This window comes from Pleurodeles waltl, chromosome 7 (genome assembly GCF_031143425.1).
Source record: "Pleurodeles waltl isolate 20211129_DDA chromosome 7, aPleWal1.hap1.20221129, whole genome shotgun sequence".
Taxonomy (NCBI): Eukaryota; Metazoa; Chordata; class Amphibia; order Caudata; family Salamandridae; genus Pleurodeles; species Pleurodeles waltl.
In genome coordinates, this window is record NC_090446.1 from 561588960 (window position 1) to 561603816 (window position 14857).

Consider the following 14857-nt stretch of genomic DNA (forward strand, 5'->3'; position numbering starts at 1 on the left):
CCCCCGTCCTGCCCGTAAGAGAAAAGTCCCACCCCCCCAGCCCAGTACCTCCAGCACCAAATGGAGCCCTGTTCCTCCCACTAAGACTTCAGCTGCCACTAAGGGGTACAAGAGTGGCACTCTGGTCTCCCTCCCCAAGCCCACTCCTCCGCCCCTGAAACTGAAGGGTAGAGACCCGCCCCTCCCAAACCCTAGGACCCCCTCCCAAAAAGAAACCCGACCACCACCCCCAGCCACCTGCCCCCTGAGGTGTCTGCCTATTTCCAACATGATGCCCCTGTCCAGTGGAGTCCCGATGTTGTCAGGAGTGAAGTTGGGCCTTGGACGTTGCCCTGTGGCCTTTTGCAAACTTTGGACTGGCCAATGGCCCTGCCTGTAAATATGTATATTTCATTTATTTAGATTTGAGCTCTTCCTCCAACAGGATTACAGTGGTTGGACCAGAGGTATGTGTCCTAGCTTTCTTTGCTCCTGGGTTCTGTTGCTGTCGATTTACTCTGAAGATGGTTCTGGGTGTGTGGAGTGTGTGTATGGTGTGTGTTGTGCATGTGTGTGTCACTCTCCCCTCCTTCCCTTGTGTGCTAGGAGGCTGTACTCAGCATTGGTGCTCCTGGACGGCCATGTAGTGATACAGCATCAGGAAGACTTCCAGTTCTGGTTCATGGCGGCCGCGGACTCCTCTGTGTCCCTGAAGGTGAGTGTCTCCTTTTATATGATGTGTTTCTGCCAGGCTTTTGGTGGCATTGCTACCACCCCAGAAATCCTGGCAGTGTGTTATGTCATAATATGGTGGGCGGATCCTTGTCTTCCGTTTGTCTGGAGATTGCTACCGCCGTGTTCAGTGGTCGTACCACACTGGCAGTTGGGGTGGTACATTGGCTGTCTATGGGAGGGATCTCTGCCATGGTCATAATTTGATATAACTCCAACTTTAACTGCTGAATTTATCTGGTTTTGTGCGAGGAAATTCAGAACCTAACTATAACGTTCCTATAGCACATCTGCTTTGCCTTCGCCAAGACCAGGAGTTAGGATTATTTGTCCTTTCCAGAAGTGGAGCTTTAACTGAAGCACTTGCAACGTTTATATTTCTAAGTGCTTCTTGTTCAGGTTAATTGTTTGTGAAATGAGCATCATAGTAAGAACAGCCCGCTCTTTTTTTTGGGGGGGGAGGGTAGGGAACCCCCCCCCCCCGGCAGATTTTGCCCCCAGGTACACTCTCTCCCGGGGTCCGATCTCACCAGTTACTTTTTTTTATGGGGGAAGGAGGGTCGCGTGCCCCCCTCCACTGGCTGATCTCAGCCCCAGAGACGCTATCCCCGGGGGTCCGGCCAACAATCCTGGCAGGGCACCCAGTGTGCGTTGGGGACCGTAGGGGGAGCCTGAAGGCCAGGAGCTAGCATTGATTTTTCACACAGGGAGCTGATAAAGATTCAACTCCCTGTCTGCAAAAGCAGTTGTTTCCTCTATTTCCCTGCCCGTAGGTCTGTAGTGGCAGGCCTGAGACATGTTTAAAGGGCACTTAAGTGGGTGTCACAAACAGTGCAGCAGGCCCATTAGCAGCATTTAATTTACAGACCCTGGGTACATGGCATTATACTTTACAAAGGACTGATAAGTAAATTAAATGATTAATTAATTATAAACTTACATTAAATAAGTAAATTAAATATCCCAATTGTGGATAACCAATGTTACCATGTTTTTGGTAACATTGAGAAGCACATGCACTTTAGCCCTGGGTAGCAGTGGTAACATGCACAGAGTCCTAAGACAAACAAAACGATACAGCAAAAACAGAAGGTAAAAGGCAAAAAGTCTGGGGGAAGACCACCCTAAGGCTGTCAGGTCTAACATGCCCCCCCAAATGAAAGTGGGGAGAGCTGCCAAACCTCAAGGGAGTTGTCATCACTAAGGTGGAAAAATCTGGATAGACCATCAGCATTGGAGTGGTCTACACCTAGTCTGTGTTCTACCCTGAACTCCATACTCTCTAGGGAAATGGACCACCTCAACAATTTTGCTCAGCTCATTCAAGGGGCAACAATGGTGCCATATCCATTGACAAACCTCCTATATTAACCAGTGAGGCCCAAGAATTTGCTGACCTCAGTCTGGGTTTTGAGGGCTCCCAGTCCATGATAGTCTCTATCTTGTCCTGGAGGGGCTTTACCCTACCCCTGCCTACCAGGTGTCCCAAGTATACCACAGACCCCTGCCCTCGCTGGCACTTAGGGGCATATTTAAGAGCCCCTAGCACCCCCTTGCACCACAGTAGTGTCAATTTATTTACACTAATGTGGGTCAACGAGGTCACAATCACCACAGCAGATTTACAAAGTGGCGCAATGCATGCATTGTGCCACTTTGTAACACCTTGTGCCACATTATGCCTGCGCCAGGCGTAATGTATACCTGGGGTCATTCCCCCATTGGGGGGGGGGGGGGCAAAAAATGGTGCAAAGAAATCTAAAGGATTTCTTTGTGTCATTTTTTCTTCATTTTAACGCATGCTAAGAGCTAACATTAAAAGGGGGTGCACCATTATTTATAATAGGCCCCTATGTACTGTACATGGTTAGTTCCAAAATGCACATTGATAGCAGTAAAAATTCTGACCCTATTACCCCCTAACCTGCGCCATGATGCACCGTATTTTAAATATGGCACACACATGGTGGCTGTAGGGGGTCGCTAAGGGGCGCAAGGAATGTTCTTAAATCTTCCTCTTACTTTCCTTGATAGTCAGGTCTGCCTGTTGCAGATCCTGAAGCACTTCCCGGAGATGAAAGAGGTGGTCCACCCAGTTGCTACTGAAGACAGCTATGTCATCCAGGTAGGCAGCTGAGAAGGCCTCCAACCCAGCAAGGACCTGGTTCACCAACCTTTGGAAGGTGGCAGGAGCGTTCTTTAATCCAAAAGGCATCACCCTGAACTGATAGTGGCCCTCTGGAGTGGAGAAGGCTGATCTCTCCTTAGCTCCCTCTGTTAGGGCGATCTGCCAGTACCCTGATATAAAATGAAAGGTACTTAAGTACTGGCAGCCCCTAACCTGTCAATGAGCTGGTCCACCCAGGAATGGGGTAAGCATCAGTCTTTGTTGCAGAGTCTAGCTCTCTATAATCCACACAGTACCTCAGTTTCAGTGTGGTGCCCAGTGGGGAGCTTTTGGTACCAGAACCACAGGACTGGACCAGGGGCTACTAGAGGGTTCTATCGCCTCCAATTCCAGCATTACAGAGACTTCACTCTTGGCCACACTTTCTGCCCAGGCTGTAACTCCACAGAGGTAGAATTTTGGTCATGCCACTCCTTCATCACAGCCTGACTGGCTTCTAAGCTGTCAGAATCTTGCTTCCATATCTTAGCCATTTGGCTTTGGAAGGTCAGCATGTAGCTCACTACATTCTCCTAAAGACTCTTGTTATAGTAATGAGACTGCTGGATTTGGGCAGCAGCACCACTGGTTATGGGGCACTGAGTCTGATCTTGCACCGTGTGACAATTGTCAGCCTAACCCTTCTGACCAGCTAGCAGCACCTTACCAGTATTCAAGAGTAAAAGGTGATTTGTGGCAGTCCTTAGTATGTCATCTGGATTTCTCAGTGAAATTGTGGTGGAACAAATCTTACCTCTTTCTCTCAGTCACATATGGTTCTAAAATCCCTACCTGCACGTCTAAGATTCTCTACAAGATCATGGCAGTGTAAGCCCTAATCTGCCCATCAGGCCCCCCAGGAGAACCCCATACCTATAGTTGTAGATAAATAAGAGGTCTGTTGGTCTACTGCAAATTCTTCCACATGGAGGGAGAGACTTTGTCAGGTCTCAGCAGAAACTGCAAAGGTGACGTGCAGTGTACGATGGCAAATGGTTGGAATCCCCCTCTATCATGTAGGGGGCAGTGAGGTGTTTTATAATGAAAAAATCAGGGTGTTCTAAGAAAATTGCCTTGACGTGACAATACATGTATTTCTGTGTAGAAGAGTTGGGGACATGATGAATGCTATGTGCTGGCAATAATTTGTAAATTATCACGTAGAACCTTGAATAAAGCACAGAATGAAAATGCTGTGTAGAGAAAAGAATAACAGAAGTCTAAAAAAGGACAAGCTGATAAAAATAATAAAAACATCTCTACTAAGATAAGGCTTCTGCTAAAATAATAGAGGAATATAAATGCATGCCTCAGAGTGAGAGGGCACAAGCTGTAGGCCAAGGCTAAAATAACATACCTGTGTAATAGCAAAAGTAACTTCACAATACCCTCCCCATTGTTAGCTCAAGGTGCAGAGGTCTGTAACAAAGCTCAAAGCACAAAAACTCTCATTTCTACAGCTATAACCTTACAATGAAGACTAAAATGTACACATTTAAATGTCTATGTTGGAAAGCAAACAGACACAAAATGGGCCAAATTAAAACTGGTCAATTTGGTATTTTAAAAAACATAACAGTCAAAATAGGGCCAAATGTCATCAGATCAGCAATAATCATAGGGCCAGATGTAGGAAAATCCAATTTTGCGACTTGCAAATTGCGAGTCTGACCGATTCGCAATTTGCAAGTCGCAAAATTGGATGCAGAATGGTGTCTCAGACACCTTCTGCAACTCGTTATGGGGTGGCAAAGACCCACCTCATCAATATTCATGAGGTTGGTCGCATTTTGCGACCCCATAGCGAGTCCCTGCACTCACAGGGATGGTGGCCTGCTGTAGTCAGCAGACCTCCATGTCTGTGACTGCTTTATAAATAAAGCATTTTTTTTTTCATTTTGCAGCCCATTTTCCTTAAATATTTTTTTCGACATTCACAAAGGGGAAGGGGTCCCATGAGGACTCCTTCCCTTTTGTGATTGAGTTACCACTAGTGTGACACTGGTGGTAACTGCGAGTTGGTTTGCGACCGCATTCGCGGTCACAAAGTAACTCTGAATTGCGATGCGGTCGCAAATAGGAAGGGAACACCCCTTTGCGACTCGCATTCCCAAATTGCGAGTCGGTACCGACTCGCAATTTGGGAATGACCATAGCGTTCGGCCGTTTGCATGCCGCAAACTGCGATTTTTGCAGTTTGCGACATGCAAACGGCTAACTACATCTGCCCCATAGTCTTTTAGAAAATCACCAATTTCATCAATTTTGATAGCATCCAAGAAAGACCCCATTTTGACAGATGTTAATGTAACCAATTTGTTGACAAGGAAGGGATGAGAGAACTCATGTTCCATTGCCGAAGCTGAGGTGGTAGCATCCCGTGTAGTGCCAGGTGTTGTAACACCAAGAGCCACTGATCCTAAAAAAAACAATTGCCCAATTAATTCACCAAAATGTCTTGCAAAGTTAGTATTTAAGAGGTACTGTATCTCTGCAGATGACCTCGCCACTTGGAGAGCATAGGTATCATGGGCAGATGTAAGCACCACGTGTTTTTGAAACACAAGAGCTTTCAGTCTGCTTAGCTGGTCAAAATTTACATTTGAAGTAGCAATATGAGGCCATATCTTTGCTACTTTCATGCGTTAAATTGGAGAACATAGCACATTGCCGCAACAGGTGACAAGCTGGGAGACAGAAACTACAGTACATAGGCAATTCCGACTCGCATTCCACAACAGTTCTCTTTGTTCAGAATTACATAGCTCCCATTCAAGAGCACCTAGAATTATTCTAAGGGACAAGAACTCCCTTCAGATAACAGACTAAGGCCCTCATTACGACCTTGGCGGGTCGAAGTTTGGACCACCGGGCGGCCGCACCCCGCCGCGGCCATTTGGAGATCCCCGCTGGGCTGTGGGGATCTCGGCCGCAACACAGGAGCCGGCTCCAAATGGAGCGGGCGGTGTTGCGGCCGTGCGACAGATGCAGTTACACCCGTTGCGCTTTTCACTGTCTGCACAGCAGACAGTGAAAAGCTGCATGGGGCCCTTTCAGGAGGCCCCTCCACTGCCCATGCCTGTGGCATAGGCAGTGCAGGGGCCCCCAGGGGCCCCACGACTCCCCGTACTGCAAGCCTATTCCTGGCAGTTCAAACCACCAGGAAAATGCTTGCGGTAGGGGGACTCGTAATCCCCTGGGCAGCGCTGCAAGCAGCGCTGCCCTGGCGGATTACAACCGGGCTGTCGCTTTTGCCGCGGTCGTAATGCCCTGGGAAGCACCGCCAGCCTGTTGCCGGTGCTTCCTCCGAAACAGCCCTGGCGGTCTTGGACCGCCAGGGTTGTAATGAGGGCCTAAATTTGCTACTAAAGCTTCACCTGCTCCATATAAGGAGAGCTGTTTACAAATCTTTGAATGGCTCACAGAAGCTTCACACTCGCTTCCGCTAAGAAGGACCTCTTTATGCCATTGAAACATTTGTACGAGAAGGGCACTCCCCACACCTTATGAATATAACTATCTCTTAGCCTTTCTAGGAATGTGCTTCAAGCACGAGGTGAATTGAAGTGTGGAAATAGGCAGATGAGTAACCCAACGAATTAACCAGACAGCAGATGGCATTTCTGCCACAGTAAAAGGCAACTTTTCCAACTTTTTGATGTTAAGCATGACATAAATCACTTCTTTCTTAGCCATTATTTGTTGCTGTCACATTAAATTAAATGCGGCAAACAGGTCTTTTTAGCTAACATATTGCCATTGTATGCAACCACTTCTTAGAACTTGTACCGTCCAACCTAGCTGCATAATGGACCATAGTTGTCCATGCTGTAAAGATGACATGCCATTTTGTATATTATTGATTTCAGAAAAAACGATGTTGTTGAGAATGTTTATGCGGTTGGACAAGTTGTTCATTCCATTATCTATAATGGCTATTGCTTTCTGTAAGTTTTCCTGGTGTATTTGCCTTAACTTGGCTGCGGCTTCTATTTGGGAAAGTTTCCAAATTTCATTATAAATTGCATATAGGAAGCACTTTTTCGCTGTTTTCTGGAAATTGTGTAGATTTGTATCTTCTGTTAGGAGACTGGGGTGTTCTTTTACTGCTACTTGGGAGGAAGATTTCAGCCACTTTTGACTCTAAAACCCACTGTGGAGTTTACAAAACATGCATGACATTCTTTGTGTCCATTGTCCACAATAACCACCGGTCAGGCCCAAAAAGTGTTGGGTTAAATGTTCCTTTCTGGACCCACCCATCAAGCTGTTCTTCAGTGACATTTATTATTTTCTGCCAATTATTAAATTTAGCTAGTGAGGGAATACTGAGTGCATTAATTTTCTTCACCATGCCTAGACAACCACTTTGCTCTATGGTATCATTTAGAAAAATAATTTGCAACGGAATAAGGCATGCTCTAAATAAAGCTTCCCTTCCCTGTATTTGCCAAAGTTTAGTTCCCCAAACACTTTTTAAGCCAATCGACTTTAACCAATATTCACAGCCTTCTATTACCAACTGGGAAATAAAGGAATCAGAAAAAATCAATCTTGTATTTGCTAACAAAATACTTTGCATTTTCATAGGAGGTAATTTAAAATAATAAGACTCAGTATTTGTTACATCATGCCCAGTAAAATATGCAAGTTTTTCCACATATGTTTTAGAACTCCTCGCTGGTGGGGTAGGACAATGTTCTCATTGTGTGTAATTATAAACATCTCTCAGGGTGCTAGCTATATTTATGTAATGATGCCCATAATGATTGAAAAGAACATATCCCCATAATAAGCAGTTGTTTGAAATATCAGAAGATTGTTCCGGGTTATGGAATATGCCAGACAGACCTTGCCGCGAGCGGGCTGCCTGGTCCTTGACCTGGAGAAAGCTTTCGATTCTCTGGAATGGCCTTACTTGTTCAAAGTGCTGCAAAAATGCGACATGGGACCATTTTTTACCCGCCTAACTAAACTACTATACACCGGACAAACAATAAGGGTGGGTCTGGGCCCTGAGATATCAGAACCAATCCAGGTTGGCAGAGGCACGAGACAAGGCTGCCCCCTTTCACCGTTACTATTCTCACTCGCAATGGAACCTCTAGCGGCCACCCTACGCGAAGAGGGATCCAACTGGGGAATACCTTTGGGAGACGGCTTACACATAGTGTCGCTATATGCTGACGACCTCCTGCTATACTAGACATCACGCGAATCACAGAGGAGAGGATTGGCACACTCTTGCGGCAATTTGCGCAGTTATCAGGACTTAGGGTCAATTGGTCTAAGTCAAGCCTCTTTCCATTCAACCCAGGCCTATCAAACCAAAGACTCACCCTAGCCGAAAGCCCAGTTCTCTGGCAGCCAAACACCTTTAGATACTTGGACATTAGGATCTACCATAGCGAAGAAGATATATTCGAGGGTACTCTAGTAAAAGCAACATCCTCAGTCAGATCCCAAATGACCTTCTGGAGAACACTGCCACTATCAGTGGCGGGTAGGATAGCACTCTTAAAAATGGTGGTGCTCCCGCGACTCTTATATTTCTTTTCTAACCTACCACATTATGTTTCCCCCGCCTTCTTCAAGACACTGGAAACAGGGCTGAGAGAATTTATATGGAATAATGGTCGCTGTAGAGTAGCCCTTAAAAAACTGTACCTACCGACTGACAAGGGTGGGCTCGCGGTCCCCAACCTGGAACACTATTACCTAGCAGCCCAACTTCAATGGATATCCAGATGGCTGGCTGGTAAACAGCTGACCGATACAGCAACAGAGACAAGACCATACTCGCTCCAACAAATACAGCATTTATTCCACCCGATCACACACCCACGAACCCCTCGACAAATGTTCCTTAGAACAGCACATACATGCTATCATAGATCACTTCGTCTTACGAAGCCGTTGATCCCATTCGCACCAGCACTAGCACTGGTGGGCACACCAAGGGGCACTAAGGTCACATCAGACACAGAACTGCGCACATGGCATAAATTAGAATTACACACGCTAGGTGACATATATGACGACAACCAACTATTACCGTTTGCCAAGCTCTTAGAAATGGTGCTTCCACCCGGCCAATTTCTCCTATATTGCTCACTGGTGGGATCTTTGAGTTCCAGGTGGGGAGACATCACAACACTTCCACCCACCCACCTGCTGATTCAATACCTGCAGGTGGTGGGCTGCGGCCAACATCAGGTCAGCTGGTTAGCGGACACCCTGAGAATCCAAACTGCCACTGAAAACGACACATTACGTATGGCATGGGAAACAGACTCGGACTCACCCATCGCGATAACAAAATGAAGAACTGCCATCTCAGGCCACCTTAACAAACCACGCAACTCGCGATTTAAGATAATCCAGTATTATATTGTAAACAGAGCCTACCTCACACCTGCACGCGTAAACAAATATTTTAACCGCCAGGACGCAGCCTGCCCCAGATGCCGTGAGACTGGAGTAGACATGCTGCACATGATCTGGTCCTGCCCTAACCTAGGCACCTACTGGTAAGAGGTGACTGACAACCTAGCCACATGCATTACACAACAAATACCCTTCACGTGGGAGACTTGCATCCTGGGACTATTCCCAAGAAGCAAGCAACACAGAGCAGAAACACGCTTCATAGATTTGGGACTAATAGTCGCGAAACAGCTGGTGACCCAAAGATGGAAATCCCCAGATCCCCCACCGATACAGGCCTGGAGACGCTCACTCAGGGTGTGGGCGGGAGCAGAGCACCTAGCACTCATACACGAAGAAACCCTAGGGCTACGTCAGCACCTGATCTCTGTCGACTGGGAGGACCTCCTAACCCAACTACATAACACCGAATCACACCCGCTAACTTAAAAATCACAAAGGAGAAAACCACACCACGTAAGAGGATAAAACACACAGCGTAACCGAACAAACTAGGACATTGAGAACTGAGAAGGATATAAGTAGCGACTCCCACGAAACACCCCAACCCCCTCACCTACAAACTGAATCGTCACTAGAAATTCCCAACCTGGCATGAAAACAACGAAATTTAAATCAATCACATAGATATGGACATCGGCTAAAGTTAAAGTTATTGTTACACAAGTTCCTTTATTCTTTCATTCTTCCTCATTTTAAAGTTAATCCATACAAAAAACACAATGGCTGCCCTCCATACTTTTTCTCAATCAAATGCTGCAGTTTAACACCCCGAACAAAACATTATCACCTCTGCAAGAATTGCAGATGTGATTAACAGCAAAACAACTGCAAAGACACAACGTAGCAAATGTCGTACAAATAAGAAACTGTGGTAATAAAAATATGCAACAAATATGTATAATAAAAACGCATTATACTGTAATGTATTACACACTAACTGAGATAAGATGAGAAATGTAAACTAACAAAAATAACAATAAACAAATTTATGGAATAAGCAGTTGTTTGATAAACATCTTCACTTTCAAATACAGTAAAACATTCAAGCTCAGAAAGTACAGAATCAACTGTTTTTACATCCCAATCATCAGAAACTACTCCTGGTGTTATATTAACATTCATTGAAACTTTAAACACATAAGGTATTTGAAGAATCTCTGTCCAAAGACATCAAAGTATACTTTATCCAAAACAATCCCATCGGAATCGCTGTAGCTGAAATGTTTACTAGGGACAGTCTCTTCGGACCTTATATGAAGACAAATGTGGTTTTAGGACCTCATCCACAGCTCAACAGCAAAACGTCAAGAAGCTAATGACCGTGTACCAGCAAAAAGAAAACAATGACAAAACCAATCCAGAGAAGAAAGGCAAACACAGTTAATAGGACACACAGATAGTTCCATGGACAAGTCAGATAGTTCGTTTTAAGGTAAGTGAACAGCTTACTTACTCTTGATACAGGTACAGCAGAAGATGTAAAAGAGTCAGTGAAGGAATTATGTCAGCAAAATATCCGGAAGCAGTCTGTGCAAACACTGGGGTCAATGTTGCAAAGGTAGAACCAACAGATGTGTCCCTTGGTGGTTCAAAGTAATCTAGGGCCAGATGTATGAAGGTTCGCATTTGCGAATACCAAAAATTAATTTTTACCGATTTGGTAACTGGGATTCGCAAAATGCGATGTAACAACACGATTGCAGAATTTTGCGTGATTTCTTAAAATTCGCAATCGCAAATAGCGAGTACCAAATAGCGATTCAGTAAAATAGCTAATCGGTATTTGGAAATCGCAAATTGCGATTTTGTATTCTGGAGCAACATGATGACATCGCAACAGGAAGGGAGTCAGTGCATGCTGTTTCCGGAAGCCTGAGCCACAGGAGCAGGCAGAGAGGCCCAGCACAGCACCATGGAGGCATCCAGTAAAATCAGCCAGGACCAGGAGAACACAATAGCCACTGATGGAAATGGCAAGGACAAAGGAGAGAGAAAAAGAAAACTACAATTCAGTGAGCAGGAATTGGAGGTGCTCACAGAAGAGGTGGTCAAGAACCATGACCAGTTATTTGGCAAACACTCACTACAGGTCCCAGAAAGTGAGAAGAGGAATATGTGGACTGACATTCAGACCAACATTTGTGCAGTGGGTGTTTCACAGCGTTCAGTTGAGGAGATACGCAAGCACTGGTATGACTTGCGATCATGTGCCAAAGAGAGGGTAGCAAGCAGGCTGAAGGAAGCAAGGAGCACTGGCGGAGGACCATCCACTCATAAACCGTCCACCCCCTTGGAAGACACGGTGGAGTCAACACTGCTGCCGGAAGCAGTAGGTGGTGTCACTGACATTGACTCCTCAGGCACACCAGGCACCAGCAAAGGTAAGGACAGTAATGATTTGCATCACCATATGTGCATGTAAAAATGTCCCCTAGAAAATTGCAATGGTACTATACACTGTTATAAATAGCCCATGCCACATATTCCATTCAACACGTCAATGCCTTATGGGGCCGTCGCAGTCCATACCCCATAAGTGCATCTACTACACATACAGCAGTACAATGTAAAACCAAACAGAGAAACAACACAACAGACAATCAGAGACACTATGCCAGGGTAAATGTTTATAATGAAAGTAAATGTAAGAATACAATTGCAAGGTGCACATCATGAATTACATGCTGTGCATTGTTGTTGCAGGTGTTCCGGGCCCTGACGCAGCAGAAAGTAGAAAAGGGGAGAATGGCAAAAGTCAGCCACAGTCAGATTCAAACACTGGTGAGTTCATCATACCAGCACCAACCAGACGTAGGGCAAGAGTGCAAGCCCTTCCTGAGTTTACACTGGGCTCTGATGAATTGCAGGAAGATGTACCCACACCACCTTTAGAGGGTAGTAGCACCAACAGACAGTAGTCCCTGTTCCAGCGTCAGTCTACTACCCTCAGGCGGCGTTGTGAAGAAGGCAGATAGAGCACAGAGGAAGGTGAGGGCCCATCACTGTTCGGTGGTCTTTAGGCATCCATGCTGAAAGTGCAGCGCTTGTAATGTAAACGCATAAGATCAATGCACAGGCAGTTGGAGTTTCTCAATCACAACATGTGTAAGCTGCATGAGGGATAGCAAGCTACAACAGAACATGTAAGGGAGATGACAAATGCCATTAAGGAACTCTGCATTGTAATGCAGCAGGAGCATGTCACCCACAGTAGGCGCCATCACCAATTGATGAGTTGGTTGGATGGGTTCAGCAGATCTCTTAATCGGCTCACTAACACTACTGCTTTGCTGTCATGATGTACTGTGTGCATGCAAGTGGAAATGGCACTTTGAAGTTGCACGAGGATTGGTGCAAGTCACCAATGTATTGAGACAATGCAGACAGCCCAGAGTGCTGCAAACAGCGATCTGGGTGGTGGGGATAGTGAGGAGCTCTCTAGCCTCAGCAGTGTCACAGCCCGTGATGGATCCTAGTCATCGCAGTTCCAGACACAGTTCTGTCTTTGAACCCGCAGCAAGAGGTGCCACTGAGCCTACTGAGCGTTCAAATGGAGTGCATGGACGTAAAAAGTGATGTTGAGAGGTTCAGGGTCTTGCATATTATGTAGCAATGCATTGATACTATGATGTTAATAGTACCACACTGTAATTGGGACCTGATTGTGACTTTTGACTGCCTATGGCCTATTCACACATACATGTCCTAAAGCCAAGGCAATAAATGTGATACCTACAGCAATAAATGAAGGTAGAACAGGTGCTGTCATTACTTACATCACAAATAGTTGCACGTAATCTCAACATGTCTTTGCATGCCCTCTGCTGCTCTGGTTCTGTCTGCTGGGTGAAGGGGTGGCAAGGGGTCGTCATACTCATCGGAATCCGTCTCTGTGGGTTCCACTGGTATGCCTCTTGTTGTTGCGATGTTGTGCAACATTGCACACGTGGCCACGATCTTGCAGGTGGTCTCTGGACTGTATTGCAGTGCGCCCCCACTCTTATGCAGGCATTGGAAACAACTCTTCAGCAGGCCGAAGGTCCTTTCACTCACGCTTCATGTCTTCCTGTGTGCCGCATTGTAACTCTGTTCACTTGACGTGGCAGGATTGATGTAGGGTGTCAAGATGTAGGATCACCCTGCATATGCGCTGTCTCCTAAAATGACAGGATTGCAATATGAGTTTTTGTTATCAGTGACATCACATATATGTTATACGATATTGTTCACTGTTACATTACCAAGTAGGTATCCTTGGCCAAATCCCCAGCAAGTAGTCTTGTGTGTATTCCACTGTGCCTGAAGATGTATGAACCATGTGTGCTACCAGAGTATCTGGCGACAAGATCAGTTATAATGTTGGAGGCATTGCATATGACCTGGATGTATACTTTTCCTATTCCTATATACGTACTCTGTAGCAGATGGTGGACAGATTGCTACATGTGTCCCATCAATGCAGCCAATGACGTGTGGAAACTGGGCTTCCGTACAGAAATCTAATTTCGTTTTTTGCAAATCCTGTGGGGTGTTGGAGATTTTTATGTGCAGATGTAGTTTTGTCAACATAGCATTTAGGAATGCATTAAAGAAGCATGAAAGCACACTTTGTGATGCACCTCCAGCTGCTGTAATGGCCCCTTGATAACTTCCTGAGGATAAGAGGTGCAGGGAGTAAAATACCTGCACATGAGTGCGTATGGCATTGGTTCTATGTGTGTTGTCGCTGCAGTAGGGGTTGTAAAACAGCTATTTGGTCAAGTATAATGGCAGAGTTCAACCTGCACTTGTCAAAAATCTCCTTCTCTGTCTGATCAGATAGGGTAATGCGTACTCTAAAAATGAGCTCCTGTCTCCTCCTCCCTCTTCTCAAACTTGCCAGGATCCACATCCTCCTTGTCATGACATAGAGTGCAGCCATTGTTGAAAAGGGCTGATACATTCTGGGCCTCCTTATATAGGTTGCATCTGTTAACCACCTGAGTTCAATTCGTGGTAAATTGCACATGCAAAAACCTATTTTGCAACTAGTCGCAATTTGGGAATGCTTCATACATTGTGTTGTGATTCGTTAATAGTGAATCGCAGCCTGCGATTCGCAAAATCTAGTTGCAATTTAAAGGAATCGCTATTTTAGCGATTCCTTAGAAATGCACTGCGAATGCCTTTCATACATCCTGAAAGGCGATTTTTGCATTCGCAATCAGTAGAATTTACTGATTCGCACTGTTTGCGAATGCAAAATCCTTTGATACATCTGGCCCATATGGATGAAATGCATGTCTATTCCCATCCACTGCTGGAAAAGTGACCCAAGAGGAAAAAATATCAGTTCTATATGCTGAATTTGTCACGACTACAAATGTAACTGCTCCTCTCTCCTCCTTCTCCGTGAGGCCATTATTTATTAAATGATTTGTGAGGGGGCTTCATATAGTATAGTTTAGAGATAGGGACACCAACTGGGGATTTAATCCTTTTAAAGGTTCAAGCTTGAACAACCTACAGTCAAAATAGTTACTGCCTATC